General features: G+C 40.5%; 1 protein-coding gene across 2 annotated transcripts in view; it reads right to left on the reverse strand.

Moving 5' to 3' along the window:
* The window catches only part of LOC124269706, a 95,080-nt gene that overhangs the window by 3,086 nt on the left and 76,940 nt on the right, over positions 1-15,054 (reverse strand). The window lies entirely within an intron of this gene.

The raw sequence follows: 15,054 nt of genomic DNA on the forward strand, positions 1-15,054 counted from the left end.
CTGAGCAAAAATCAAGGGTGCAAGGGTTTAAATGTCATTTGGGATACATTGTCAAGTTTCAGGTCCAGGAAATGCATGTTGAAGAATTTGAGAGTAAGGCCAAAAATGCAAAAGTCAGATTTAGGTAATTACAAAAAATAAAGTATCACGATAAACGATGAGCCTCGTGACAGATTAGACATTATCGAATTCTAAAACATATTGAAATAAATTGCCTAATTGAGGAAAGAGTATTTTCTGTTTTCAGTGTAGTCGGAAATTCGTGATGAAATCAAGCTAAAGATAAAATTATCGCATAAAACGGAAAGGTTGTAGATCCCTTAGAATAGTATTTCTTGACATTAGGATTAAATAAGTCTCTGTTATGGTCAATAGTATGTGTTTGTTAGGTGAGCTAAAGATTAATTTACGACGACGACGGATGGCAAGGTGAGCTAAAGATTAATGGATGTCGGCAACGATGGCAAATGATGTGAGCTAAACCAATCAAAGACCTGATTGCACAAGTAAAAATTCCCCGAAATATTTTCTTACGCAATTTTGCTTGAGTTTGAACCAGGATTGAACCTTATAGTTAACGGGTCCCATTACACAATATTGATGACTTGGTGATTATACCTATACATTTGAGTTAAGCCAACAAAAGACTGTTCGCACAAATAGAAATCCCATAAATGTTTATTGCACTATCACTGCTTTGTCCAAATGGAAAATCAACTCGTTTTTGTGTTCAAGGATATCCTGCAAGACAGCAACGTGCACACGTGCACACGTGCGCGATCACAATCTAAAGCTGTTCTGTAAATGGCATTGCAGATTGTCTTTAACAATGTCCTTGAAATTCAATCCTCAGCATTAGTTATAATATTTGTTTTATTAGGCGTATTCATTCAACGTCATTAAGAATTTCAAGAAAATTGTTTATTATAGGATATTTATATAGCGCACATATACAGGAAAATAGTACATGCTCAAGGTGCTGGTATTTTTCCCCTCGATCATTGGATGTCAGTCTCAACTGCACATCGTATTATCAATCTCAACTCCCAGGGGGAGTATAAAACTAGTACAGCCTCTAGGCGCACAGAGTTATTGCGGCTTTCCCATCCTTACGAAGTACCCATTTACAGCTGGGTGGACTGGGACACATAGTCACAGTACTTTGTCCACATTTACTGCACGTTCCTGTACCCGCAAATAGGTGTTTGTACGTATTCCTGTGGCCATCATGTGGCCACCATCTGGTCATATACCAACTGATTCGTGGGTTCTTTTACGTGCACAGGGTTGTGTACTGTACACTAGGGGTTGTGACAAAACTAAAAGAGTCTGCATACAAAGTTGACTCCCAGGATTTTTACACCCGGTCACAGGTGGGCTCGATCCCAGCACCTTAAGCTCGCTTGATAACTAGCCTGGCGCCTTAGACAGCTCGTCCACCACGCCCCCAGTTTAGTATAATTCGTGTGAGATTTCATTTCAGAAATTATTACAAATGCATGACGGACACTAGATATTTCGTCACAGATGTATTATGTTGTGTTTTCAGGAGAAACCAGGATATCGCATAGTAAACAACAAAATAACTGGTCTATTATTTTGGCGAAGTGTGGAAATTATGCTCAATCCCAACGATGATGGTTATCAGAACCATGGGGTTCATCAAAGGTGCGCTAATAAATATAGCAGAAGCATAACTGAACCAAAATTCTGGTAATTTTATCTAACCCTTAACATTTAAAAATTATGAAACAGAAAATTGGAGCTCTTTCTTGTAAGAGTCTGACAGTACATTGTAAACATAATCACACACAGAAGAAAGCCTGGGGTAAGACTCTCCAGAAATGTTAAAGTATTTTAGCTCATGTTCCTGGTTTCACTAAGACACAAGCATTACAATGACACATGTCATCGTATCCCAGTTGCGTAGTTCGATGCTCATGCTTTTGATCACAGGATTGTCTGCTCAGGACTCGATTATTTTCAGACCGCCGCCATATGGCTGGAATATTGTTGAGTGAGGCGTTAAAAATCAACAAACAAAAAACAAGTACCCTACACACTGCAAACAGTGTTGGATTGTTTTTAATGCGGTGGGCGGTGGGGTAGCCTAGTGGTTAAAGCGTTCGTTCGTCACGCCGAAGACTCGGGTTCGATACCCCACATGGGCACAATGTGTGAAGCCTATTTCTGGTGTCCCCCGCCGTGATATTCCTGCAATATTGCTAAAAGCGGCGTAAAACTAAACTCACTCACTCACTTTAGCGCGTTACTCCAGCGATATGACATCAGTCAGAAAATATCGCGTCTGTACTAGGTAAAACTAGTGATCGATATCGAGGCCACGACTTCGGGATAAGGAGCGGTGGGGTAGCCTAGTGGTTAAAGCGTTGGCTCGTCACGCCAAAGACCCGGGTTCGATTCCCCACATGGGCACAATGTGTGAAGCCCATTCCTGGTGTCCCTCGCAGTGATATTGCTGGAATATTGCTAAAACTATACTCACTCCCCGCCAGGGTGCGATGACGCAGAAACAACTAAGACACTGAACCTAACCTCCCGATCAATTTGGTCCATAAATCCACAGGATCTACTTCGACACATAATCGGGACGGTAGGGTAGTTTAGTGGTTAAAGTGTTCGCTCGTCACGCCGATGATCCGGTTCGATTCCCATGGGTAAACAGCTGGAAGTATGCTGAAAGCGACGTAAATCAATTCTCTGTCACTCGAAACATAATCAGGGGGATTAGAGGGTTCGACAGCATACTGCTCCACCAATTGCGGCGCCGCAGACAACTTGGCCAACCATACCTTAAAACTTCGCGTGACAATGACCGTGACCGTGACCGTGACCTTGACCGTAAGCGTATACGTACAGAGTGTTCATCATAACTGGACATAACATTCTCATTTAATTAATCCGTGAAGATCTGTCTCTGTAAAAGCCTTGATCGTTGTGGAATAAACTTATATTATATATTGTTTCTTTATATCAGTTCCAAATGTGGGTTTTCAGAGTTGGACCAGGGTAGACCGGTTAGAATTGGTCTTCACCACCCATGCTTGGTGGTCAGACTCGCTGCTTCGGGTGACACATGTCGTATCCCATTTACGTTGATTGATGCTCATGACTTTGATCACTGGATTATCCAGAATCGACTATTTACACACCGCCGCCATATAGCTGGAATATATTAAACAACAAACAAAATCTGGTCTAATGGACACGTATTTAAATCCTTGAGTAGGTTTAATTATTCGATTCGTGAAAAGTAGTCGTTTAATAAACGGACGTCGTTGTAGTGGTTATTTTGTATGGAAATTTACCCTCTACGAGTGAGCACACCTATAACAGTGTTGATCAATGGGACTTATTTCAAAGGGTATTGTAAATACCGTCAACCAAGTCGAACGAGTGCAGGCGCTGTTATTTTCCAGCTGTGTTTCTATAGGTGGTCTGTGTGTCTATTTAGGGCGTTAGTTATGCACCGTTAGCGCTATTGAAAGTCAGTCTCTGTTTGCCACCATCTACAAAACGTTAACAATACCGTTCTATTTGAATAAGATTTCTTGGAAATCAGTCATTGTATATTCATAAAACATGAAGCAATATTTATTCGAGAATAGCTTTCAACGAAACCCAGTTACATACTCTTAAAGAAAGTAAGGGACCTTTATTTTTAATTTACGATTGTAAAAATGTTATTATGATGATTGGTGTCTGACGTGAAATTTGCATGTGTACGATTTTCATTTTCAAACCAAAAAGACGGATAGGAACAAACACTAACAACTGTGTGATGCAAAATGATTGTCAAAATTTATTGTCAACAGTGATCTATCGACCCCATACACCCCATGTATGGGGCTGCTGCGTTGTGCACCTGCATCCCATGCGTTGTGTTTAGGGGCGGTGATATAGGGAAATGGTGGTACGTTCATAAGATGTCTGTCCTTGGAAAGTTTGTTAACGCCTATACTTCCTATCCAAATTGAAATTTCAGGATCCCCTACTTTTTCTAAGAGTGTACTTTGAAAGGGTACAAGTGTATTCTTGACGTTAAAGTTTTGACATGCAACACACGTTATAATTGGGATTATAAAAAAAATATATTCACTCATTACTCACGTATTAAATGTGAATATTAGCAGAACATAACTCCAGATTCAAAGACAGGTGAACAGTTAGTATTTTGTCAAGTCACCATGGACAGCAAAACAGGCTTCAATGCGGCGGGGCATACTACTGATCAAAGAAGTTAGAAAGTCGTGGTCCATGCTGTCCCAATATCGGACCACCTCTTCTTTCATTTCAGCAATATATGTCAGATTTTTCTTATTGACACTTTCCTTCATAAGTCCCCAAACATTTTCTATTGGATTTAGGTCAGGGCTATAGCTTGGCCAATCTAATAATGTCATATTTTGGGTCCGAAACCAGGCCTGTGAATGCTTTGAACGATGTTTTGGGTCGTTGTCCTGAACACGTGAGCAGATGGACGTAAATGCCCCTCGAGAATATCTGTGTACCGCTCACTGTTCATATTCCCTTCAAATACACAGAGGGGCGTTGCCCCTAACACAGATATGCCACCCCACACGTTAAATTTCGAACTGTACTTTGGGCGCTGATACAAAGGTTTTTCAATTTGTTTGGTCCAGAATTTCAGTGTATTAGGAAACAGTCAAACAGAACTTTCATCTGAGAAAATCACATTGTCCCAGTTAAAATTTCTATGATGTAAGCACCAGTTCAACCTTTGCTCCTTTTGTTCAGGTTTAATGATCGGTGATGGAATTCCTCGACTTTGCTGCCAACCCATTGCATGCAGCTCAGTTCTAATTGTCTCATTACAGACAGCCACAGTTCCTCTATCAATCATATCCAGCCTTAAGTTTCCTTAACTCCTTCGTTTGCTTTTTAGAAACAAGAATACCAAGCCGCCTCCTGTCACCGACAGTCAATTTTCTGGGCCTACCTGCGCCTCCCTGGTGCTCAATGCCATATCCATTTGCAATATTTTTCAAAACACGATAAACAGTGGAAAAAGGGATGCCTGTTCTACTTGAAATCACTTTGGCTGATCTGATGTCCTTGTTATAATACTCTAAAATCAACTTCCCCTTCTCTAAATCATCCATACTGAGGATCACTGAAAATGTCGTCTGCTAGCAAGTAAACAAAGGGGGATAACTCTTCACAAACTAATGAAAAAGGATTAACGGAGTTGTCTCTCTTGAATGAAACCAAGCACTTGATAGCTGGTCAAGGTTGTTTATACTAGAAATCCAATTAAACATATTCCTAAAATTCTCAATAGTTTCTGGTCATACTATATACCCCGACGTTATCATACTCTGGGATTCGAACCAATGTGACCGAATCCTGGTTGACCGAAGGGACACAACTACCAATAAAACGAATGCGTCACATGTTTTTTATGGATAACAACTTCTTTTCATTCTTTAAATGACGTTTCAGAGCTAATTCTTGCTCCTTCATCAAGTGCATGCTGAGTCCGTGAACAGAGTGAGTGAGTGAGTCTTTACGCCGCTTTTAGCAACATTCCAGCAATATCAAGGCGGGGGACACCAGAAATGGGCTTCACACATTGTACCCATGCATGCTTGGAATCGAACCCGGTACTTCGGCGTGACGAGCGAACGCTTTAACTACTAGGTTACCCACCGCCCTGTGAACAGAGTGACTATATATTGACAAACCATGTTTACACAACGCAAGGTGGGAGAATGTACAAAGATAACACATTATTTACGAAGCCAATTAGATGGGATTAATGTACAAGGAACAAGAATTACCTCTGAAACGTCGTATAAAGATATAAAGATGTCGTTATCCAATGCTTGACGAAATATACTGATGTACAAAAGAAAGTACACACCTAGTGTTTTAAGACTATTAAAACAACGTAAATATTTTGCTACCAATGTTTAGATTACCTTTAAGGATAACCCGCACAATTAACAGTTACAAGTTGTTTTGCAAGAATTTATCTTGTGGCAAGGTCAACATTTATATAAGACTGTGGGTATAGTCAACACCTAGATACGTGGAATTGTACTTTTTTTGGCTGTAACAATTCCTGCAGGAAAACAACGGTATGATTTTCGATCTCAACAAAGTATTGATAGGCCGTCATACATTAATCATCAGGCTGCCATCGCCTTTCATTTCACGTGTAAAGATCCTTTCCTTGTTAAGTAGATTGCTATGTGTGACCTATTATTTTCTGCTCGATGGAATATTTATTTAAACCATGCAGCATTCCGTCATGTAAATACACAGTCAGCTATGTATGTATGTTTTGGCATGTAGAGACATTGATTCCAGTTCCTGCATAGACGTCTAACGTACTAACACACAAAGGCCTTGTGTTCAAACTTCTTCCTGTTTGAATAATTGCGAAATTCGGTCGCAGGGGAATTTTACTGGCGAAAACAGTTTTTGATTGGCTTAGTCCAGGCTACCAGAATTTATAATGGGACTGAGAGGACAGAAGCAGTGAACACGTGATCCGCAACTGCCATACAGAAACTAAAGTTATTGAGTTCAGGTCTGGAGACCATGGGCGTCAAAGTCAATAGAGAGATAACGCGTCCCGCCCTTACCTCACTCGTCAGTCTCACAGTCCCTGAACTATATTATTTTCCCTACAGCCTCGCCCTCCCTGCAATTCTAAAGCGCTGTCTCACTGGGGCTCCTTTTCAATTTAAATGGGTTTCTTTCTTTACAATCAAAAGTTTATATGTTCAGAGACTAAGCGTTAGTCTATTATCTCACCAGCTGTATACAGAAATATCACACCAATTTCTTCTTGTTTGAAAAAGAACATGTTTGCAGTGTTCTTTACTTAATTAAATATACAATAATATAATAATTAACAGTTTAATTGATAATTTCTAAATGACGTGCTTAGAGACCTGTAACTCCGGATATGCACTGGGACTAACATGTTGATACTGTTAGCAGCATTATATGCGTTTATATATGTATATATATTCATATTTTTATAAATATCTATGTATTTACTAGATTTTGGTCTCTCATAAATCACTAAGTGATTGGTTGTGTAATTTTTATATTTATCTATGTATCAATTAACTGTATGTACACAAGTGAGACTGTAATAATCATTGTCTGTCTGCATTATACCAATTATGCCTTTTTCCAAATGCACCCTTGTCACAGCACGGCCGTTTCTGTGAATCGTGTAGTAGTGTACGGCAAGCTACTTGTAATATATATCTTCAGATATATTTTGCATGACTGCACTCCCTCTATTGATAACTACGCTTCTGTGCAGCAGAAACAATACACACGCACACGCATGCACACACACAAACACACAACCACCTCTGAGGTCTGTTCCTGTAACAACGTGTAACGGAAAACAGAAACATATTTTGCGGCAATATCTATACGTATTTCGGAACACTATTGTGTATACCTGTATCATATGCATGATGTGTATACGGAACGAAACATTACGGACGGATCACCGTTCTAAATTCCTGCAAAACTTCATTTTGGCTGGGAATTATAAAACCAAACCATTAATGTGGATGTACAGTTATGTACATTAGAATTTAAAGAAAATGAACAATAGATCCCTGTTCATATACTCAAAACCGCATATGAGGCTGTTAAATTGTAAAATAACACAACAATTAATACTCCCTACATCTGTGTATTTGTCGTCTTGAATTTGTTGGTCAGTTTATGAATGTATTACAGGATTATTATTGGAAGCACCACTTTGCCTGACAAATATTCCCAATGGCTTATGAATCCAGATCCGATGTGAAAATACCATATGTTAAACAATATGAGTGAGTGAGTGAGTTTAGTTTTACGCCGCTTTTAGCAATATTCCAGCAACATCACGGCGGGGGACACCAGAAATGGACTTCCACACATTGTGCCCATTTGGGGAATCGAACCCGGGTCTTCGGCGTGACGAGCGAACGCCTTAACCACAAGGCCACCCCACCGACCCTTAAACAATATGAACACGGCAGTGCAGGAAGAGAGGTGTGATCCTTTGAGCCCTAGGGTGTGTGGATGTATGTACACAAAGCTCTAGGGTGGGTGAATGCATGTACACAAAGCCCTGGGGTGGGTGGATGCATGTACACAAAGCCCGAGGGTGGGTGGATGAATGTACACAAAGCCCTAGGGTGGGTGGATGCATGTACAGAGAGCCCGAGGATGGGTTGATGCATGTACACAAAGCCCTAGGGTGGATGGATGCATGTACACAAAGCCCGGGGTGGGTGGATGCATGTACACAAAGCCCTGGGGTGGGTGGATGCATGTACACAAGGCCCTGGGGTGGGTAGATGCATGTACATAAAGCCCTAGGGTGGGTGGATGCATGTACACAAAGCCCTGGTGTGGGTGGATGCATGTATACAAAGCCCTAGGGTGGGTGGATGCATGTACACAAAGCCCTGGGGTGGGTGGATGCATGTACACAAAGCCCTGGGGTGGGTGGATGCATGTACACAAAGCCCTAGGGTGGGTGGATGCATGTACACAAAGCCCTAGGGTGGGTGGATGCATGTAAACAAAGCCCTGGGATGGGTGGATGCATGTACATAAAGCCCTAGGGTGGGTGGATGAAAAAGGATTAACGGAGTTGTCTCTCTTGAATGAAACCAAGCACTTGATAGCTGGTCAAGGTTGTTTATACTAGAAAACCAGTTAAACATATTCCTAAAATTCTCAATAATTTCTGATCATATATACCCCGACGTTATCATACGCTGGGATTAGAACCAATGTGACCGTATCCTGGTCGACCGAAGGGACACAACTACCAATAAAACGAATGCGTCACACGTTTTTATGGATAACAACTTTTTATTCTTTAATGACGTTTTAGAGCTAATTCTTGCTCCTTCATCAAGTGCATGCTGAGTCCGTGAACAGAGTGAGTGAGTGAGTGAGTCTTTACGCCGCTTCTCACAGGACCAAAAGCCGGATAGTAAACCGTTGAAATAAACGTAGATACAGTAGGAAATACATGCCATGACCGGATTTACGTATGTTTTCAGATATTTCTTAACTTCGGGCATATATTTCATATGAATCTATACCTTTGAAACATATGCTCATCGTACATTTTCGTATGCACAAGCACCTCGTTCATGTATGCCCTGACCGGATTGTCAGGGATTTCCAAACATGAATTGCAAAACAGATAGCCCGGTAAATGCATGATCATACAGTATTTCCGATGCATTCCCTTGAATTTCAATGAGTGCTGCAATTTCCGATTTCGTTCTAAGTTTACTCTGGTTGGAAACATGTGAATTTACTTTGGTGGGGAAACACATGTAAATTTTCAAATTTGCAAATACTTACACACCTTAGATATGTATGTATCATACCAGATTTCATGGGTATGTATATGAATGGTTCATACACCTTCATGTTACCTGTGCTCAAGCAAGATGATCATATGTTTACATCATGTGAATTACTCGGTTCATGTAATTTCATTTTCACACATTTTGGTACGTTTGAAATCAACGTTCTCATGACCTCATTATTCTTATCACCAAAAGGGCCTGACAAAGAAAGCAGTATTACGCAAGCTAGACTAAGGCTAAGTCTCTGAATATATATAATTCTGATAGTAACAAACAAGCCCATTTATATTAATAATAATAATCCAGAATGCACAGATTCAAGAAAAACTTCGGGCCGAGTACAAATCTCGCTTAAACAAAATCTGGAGCTCAGGACTAAATGCTCGAAACAAGGTCAAAGCCACCAATACTTTTGTTGTGGCAGTCCTTTCCTATTCCTTTGGAGTTGTTGATTGGACCAAACAAGCCATCCAGAGTCTTGATCGCCTGACCAGAAGGATTATGTCTGATAACAGAGCCCACCACCCTCTTTCCTCTCCTAATCATTTATATATGCCATTCAATTCTGGAGGTCGGGGTTTGATTAATGTGGAGGCTCTTCATGATAGAAATTTATTGTGTACTTTTGCACATATTTATTTATCGGATGCTCCTATGGTGATACATGTCAAGACTCGCAATGAAAGCAAGGAATTCCACAGCTATTTTAAGCGTGCCAAGGTTGTTGGACAGAATCTGAAATTTCAGGTTGATTTTGTTGATGGCGATGTACTGCTGGACGGTTCAGCGATGGGAGTAAACCAGGTGAAGTCCTTCACCAAGTATGCCCAGAGTCGGTCTTTTGTGGAGAAGCTTTCTGAGAAACCACTGCATCGTGTATATATGCAGTGTATGGAACAAAATAGCAATCACACTGACTCCTTCGCCTGGATGAACTCGACTGGTCTTAAATGTGAACCAGAGGGCTTTCTTTTTGCTGCTCAGGACCAGTCACTTCCCACTCGCAATCGCCTAAATGTAATTCTAAAAGAAAATGTTAGCATGAAATGTCGATTATGCAATGAATTTACAGAGACTGTCCAATACCTTGTCAGTGGATGCCCTTCCTTGGCACAAACAGCATATCTAGATCTTTAACGACGTGATGGCATGGCTCGTTGTTTCTACTACGGTCTTCGCCATGCCTGTGGTTTTGACTCCGAGGTCCATCCATGGTATGACCCTGAATATGTCCAGGGCGTCATGGAAAATGACAGCTTTAAACTTCTTTGGAACAGGCCTATACACCGACTCAGAAGAATTCCTCCCAACAAACCTAATCTTGTCCTTTTTGATAAAGGCAATGAATATATTTATGTTATTGAATTTTCTGTCCCTTTTGACAGCAATGTGATTGGCAAGATTCAGGAAAAGCATGCTAAATATGCGGACCTCGCCTTTGATATGTCTCGCTTGCATCCCAAGTACACTGTCGTCAGACTCCCCATTATTCTCGGTGCCCTTGGTTTGGTACCTCCTGACGTCTTGGCGCAGATCAGGAGAATGCCCGGGTTCTCCACAGGGAGCACAGCCCTTTTGACACTCTGGGCAATGCAGAAGGCTGCAGTGTTCGGGAGTCTAGTAAATATAATCCGGAAAGTTCTTGGTGGGTTCGACTAGGCAGCGTTTCCTGGGAGAAGTCCCACTGGGCTGCGTGTAGAGGGGGCAAGGGCCCTGAGCTGATGATGAGCCAGCCTGACTGTTCCAGGATCACCCGAACCCTCTTTGCTGCATACAATTTGTAATCTGTAAAACATAATAATAGTAATAATAATTCATTTATATAGCGCCTAGTATCCATCTGACTAGTTGTTCACTGGACGCTGTAATCAGAATCTGATTATTATTATCCCGGATAACCTAGAAGCGGTAGAAGGTTAGTAGTCACATGAGGCACATAACTTTGCTCACCCAATTTTCTCCCTAAGGTGAGACCACATGTATCACCAATCATCCTTTACCTTCAAATTCATTGATGTATCACTCTAAGAGAACAAAACTCACTCAGAAAGGTCAAACTTGGATAAAAGACCCTTTGTCAACTTCTACCACCATTACTTGAATCTTTACTTTGCCGAGCACATATATTACATATTGACTACTTTCTGAAAGGCAGCTTGTGTTAACAAAACATGGGTTTTGAGAAATGAATAGTATTCTCGACCTTGGACGACCGCTCGCCTATGTGCGACATAGTTTAAATTCAAAACTTTCTCCATTGTTTCATACTAAATATATATCCATGAAAAATGATTGCGTAAAATCTTTTGTCGTCAACTGTCCACAGCTTGGAACGTTTTTTTGGACAATGGTTTTCAAAATTAATTTGTGACGTTTTATTTTAAACCTATATCAATTACTGCGAAGTTTTTATGGCGACAGGACACAATAGGGTGGACGTTCAAAGTTCAACAGGAGTATGAAATACAATGGGAATGGTAGTAGTAAAAAAGTTAGTCATATTACAGAAGACAAGCTTCCAAAATAGGCCTGGGGTGGATATCGAGGGTGGAAACATCGATTTTCATACGAGCGCTGGGTTTGATGTTAGGTGACGGATGCTAGAGGGATACATTTGTCCATTCAGCATCATTCTCTGTGTCCCCGGGGCTAGTATTTCAGTAATCCTACACCAATCCTGCATCCCTTCCCATAACAGATTACCCGCCCTTGATTTAGGCTCTCGTGATATCAGATTACACGTTCTGGATTTACGTTATCGCGATATCAAATTACCAATCCTCGATGCAAGAAATGAAATATTCAAAACTGACTAGCGCGCAAAAGAAAGCTCTAAAACCATGTTTGATAAAACGATTTCCGCACGTCCACTTAAAGGAGCATTGGTTTTGGTTTCTTGATAAAAGTTACCTCCCTTACCCGTTCCGTTCAGGCGATGTTTGATTGGTCGGTAAAATGTTAATAGTAATCAAGGACGGTTATGTTATGACAGCAGGAACAACTAGAATGGACAAAGGGATTAATGTGGCTTTACTGAATGCTGGTTCTAGAGATATAAATGATAGCTTTTTTATAAAGTCGTAACATATTTCATACGATGCGTGGCTCTACTGTCTTGGAAGATTCTAGGTCATGCCCGAGTCCAAAAGCATCCAGTAAAAGCGACAACTACTGACACCTAGCTGAAGGTAATACATTTTCTAACAAATAACTATTGTTAAAGCACAACGACATTAACCTCTACTACAGAATTTCAATAGAAACAATGTAATTTCAAAGCCTTCTTACAATGAAATGCACTGCCTTATAACATACACACACTCGGACACAAACACACGCTTTAACGCTCACTCTCACACACATACGTGGTTAAAGCTGTTTACTCCCGGAATGCCGGCATGTTACGGTTGCTGAACTAATCCGTTGTTGTTTTAACTATGGGGGTCGTATCAAATATCCATGTACAATTTACAAGGGGTGGTACATGGAGAGTCTTCTCTAACCATCTGCTTTTAAATCACTACAACCTAGCCTAATTCTGGATAGGATCACTTGGTATTGTCGCTGGCCATAACTAGCAATGTATATAAAATTGAAGAAATCTGAATGTCTGTGGAAATCAATTGTTTAAACCTAGATAGGGAATCTACATTTCTGATATTAATATCAAGTGCATTCCATGCTTTAACAACAGAAGGCAGGAAAGATCGGTTATACTGGGATAAGCGCCCTGCATTTGTCTGAAAATCGTTGGAGTTACGAAGGTTGTATCCTGTTATGCTGGAGATACTAGGTGGGACCCATAAAGATAGGTATTTAGGAGTCAGAGCATTGACCATTTTGTAATATATAATTTATGATAATGTCGTCTGTCAGACAATGAGCAATAACCCGTTTCCCTGACTAGTTCCTCGTACTGCTCCACATATTGTTCGAAGAGCATCCAAGTGTAGGTTTTCTAGCATTTTTACTTGTTCTTTGTTACAATTATCCCAAATGTTATCGCAGTAGTCAAATATGGGTAAGATAAAAGATTTGTACATAATTTCAAGCGTTCTACGATTTAACCTGTATTTTAGACTACGCAAGCAATTAATTAGTGGGCTCACTTTACGGACAAGATAATCAATATGTTTGTGCCATTTTCCATCTTCCTGAAAAACATTATTAAATGTTAATATTAGCAGAACATAACTCCAGATTCAAAGACAGGTGAACAGTTAGTATTTTGTCAAGTCACCATGGGCAGCAATGCAGGCTTCAATGCGGCGGGGCATACTACTGATCAAAGAAGTTAGAAAGTCGTGGTCCATGCTGTCCCAATATTGGACCACCCCTTCTTTCATTTCAGCAATATTTGTCAGATTTTTCTTATTGACACTTTCCTTCATAAGTCCCCAAAACATTTTCTATTGGATTTAGGTCAGGGCTGTAGCTTGGCCAATCTAATAATGTCATATTTTGGGTCCGAAACCAGGCCTGTGAATGCTTTGAGCGATGTTTTGGGTCGTTGTCCTGCTGGAAAATCCAAAAAACTTCCATGGAACACGTGAGCAGATGGAAGTAAATGTCCCTCGAGAATATCTGTGTACCGCTCACTGTTCATATTCCCTTCACATACACAGTTTGTTTGGTCCAGAATTTCAGTGTATTAGGAAACAGCCACACAGAACTTTCATCTGAAAAATCACATTGTCCCAGTTAAAATTTCTATGCTGTAAGCACCAGTTCAACCTTCGCTCCTTTTGTTCAGGTTTCATGATCGGTGATGGAATTCCTCGACATTTCTGCCAACCCATTGCAAGCAGCTCAGTTCTAATGGTCTCCTTACAGACAGACACAGTTCCTCTATCAATCATATCCAGCCTTACGTTTTCTAAACTCCTTTGTTCGTTTTTAGAAACAAGAATACCAAGCTGCCTCCTGTCACCGACAGTCAATTTTCTGGGCCTACCCGCGCCTCCCTAGTGCTCAATGCCATATCCATTTGCAATATTTTTCAAAACACGATAAACAGTGGAGAAAGGGATGCCTGTTCTACTTGAAATCACTTAAGCTGATCTGATGTCCGTGTTATAAAATCAACTTCCTCTTCTCTAAATCATCCCTACTGAGGATCACTGAAAATTCGTCTGCTAGCAAGTAAACAAAGGGGGTAGCTCTTCACAAACTAATGAAAAGGATTAACGGAGTTGTCTCTCTTGAATGAAACCAAGCACTTGATAGCTGGTCAAGGTTGTTTATGCTAGAAATCCAATTATACATACTCCTAAAATTCTCAATAATTTCTGGTCATACTATACAGTCTGGTGTTGAGCATATCCAATGGATGCTATTTTGTCGTCTACATTTGACTAAATTTCGACCACCTCGTCTGTTCGCAATAAACAGCACATTAGCTTGAACATTAGCCATTGTGACATGGTGATCTAATGTATGATGATCTTATATACATGTATACCCAACAGGAGTTGTTTTAAGTGAGTTGTTTAAAGTTTAATCCATTATATCACCCTGCAATCAAATAGTAAACTTTCGTTCACTCAAGACAAGACTACAATTGTCCGATTTGAACTCTCGCTCACTTCAGGAATTTCTGAATTTCGCTCAGTAAGATTAGGAGATGTCCCCCATAATCCCCCATTGTCTAAGGATT

This window comes from Haliotis rubra, unplaced genomic scaffold (genome assembly GCF_003918875.1).
Source record: "Haliotis rubra isolate DU_JTF1 unplaced genomic scaffold, ASM391887v1 Scf1469, whole genome shotgun sequence".
Lineage (NCBI taxonomy): Eukaryota > Metazoa > Mollusca > Gastropoda > Lepetellida > Haliotidae > Haliotis > Haliotis rubra.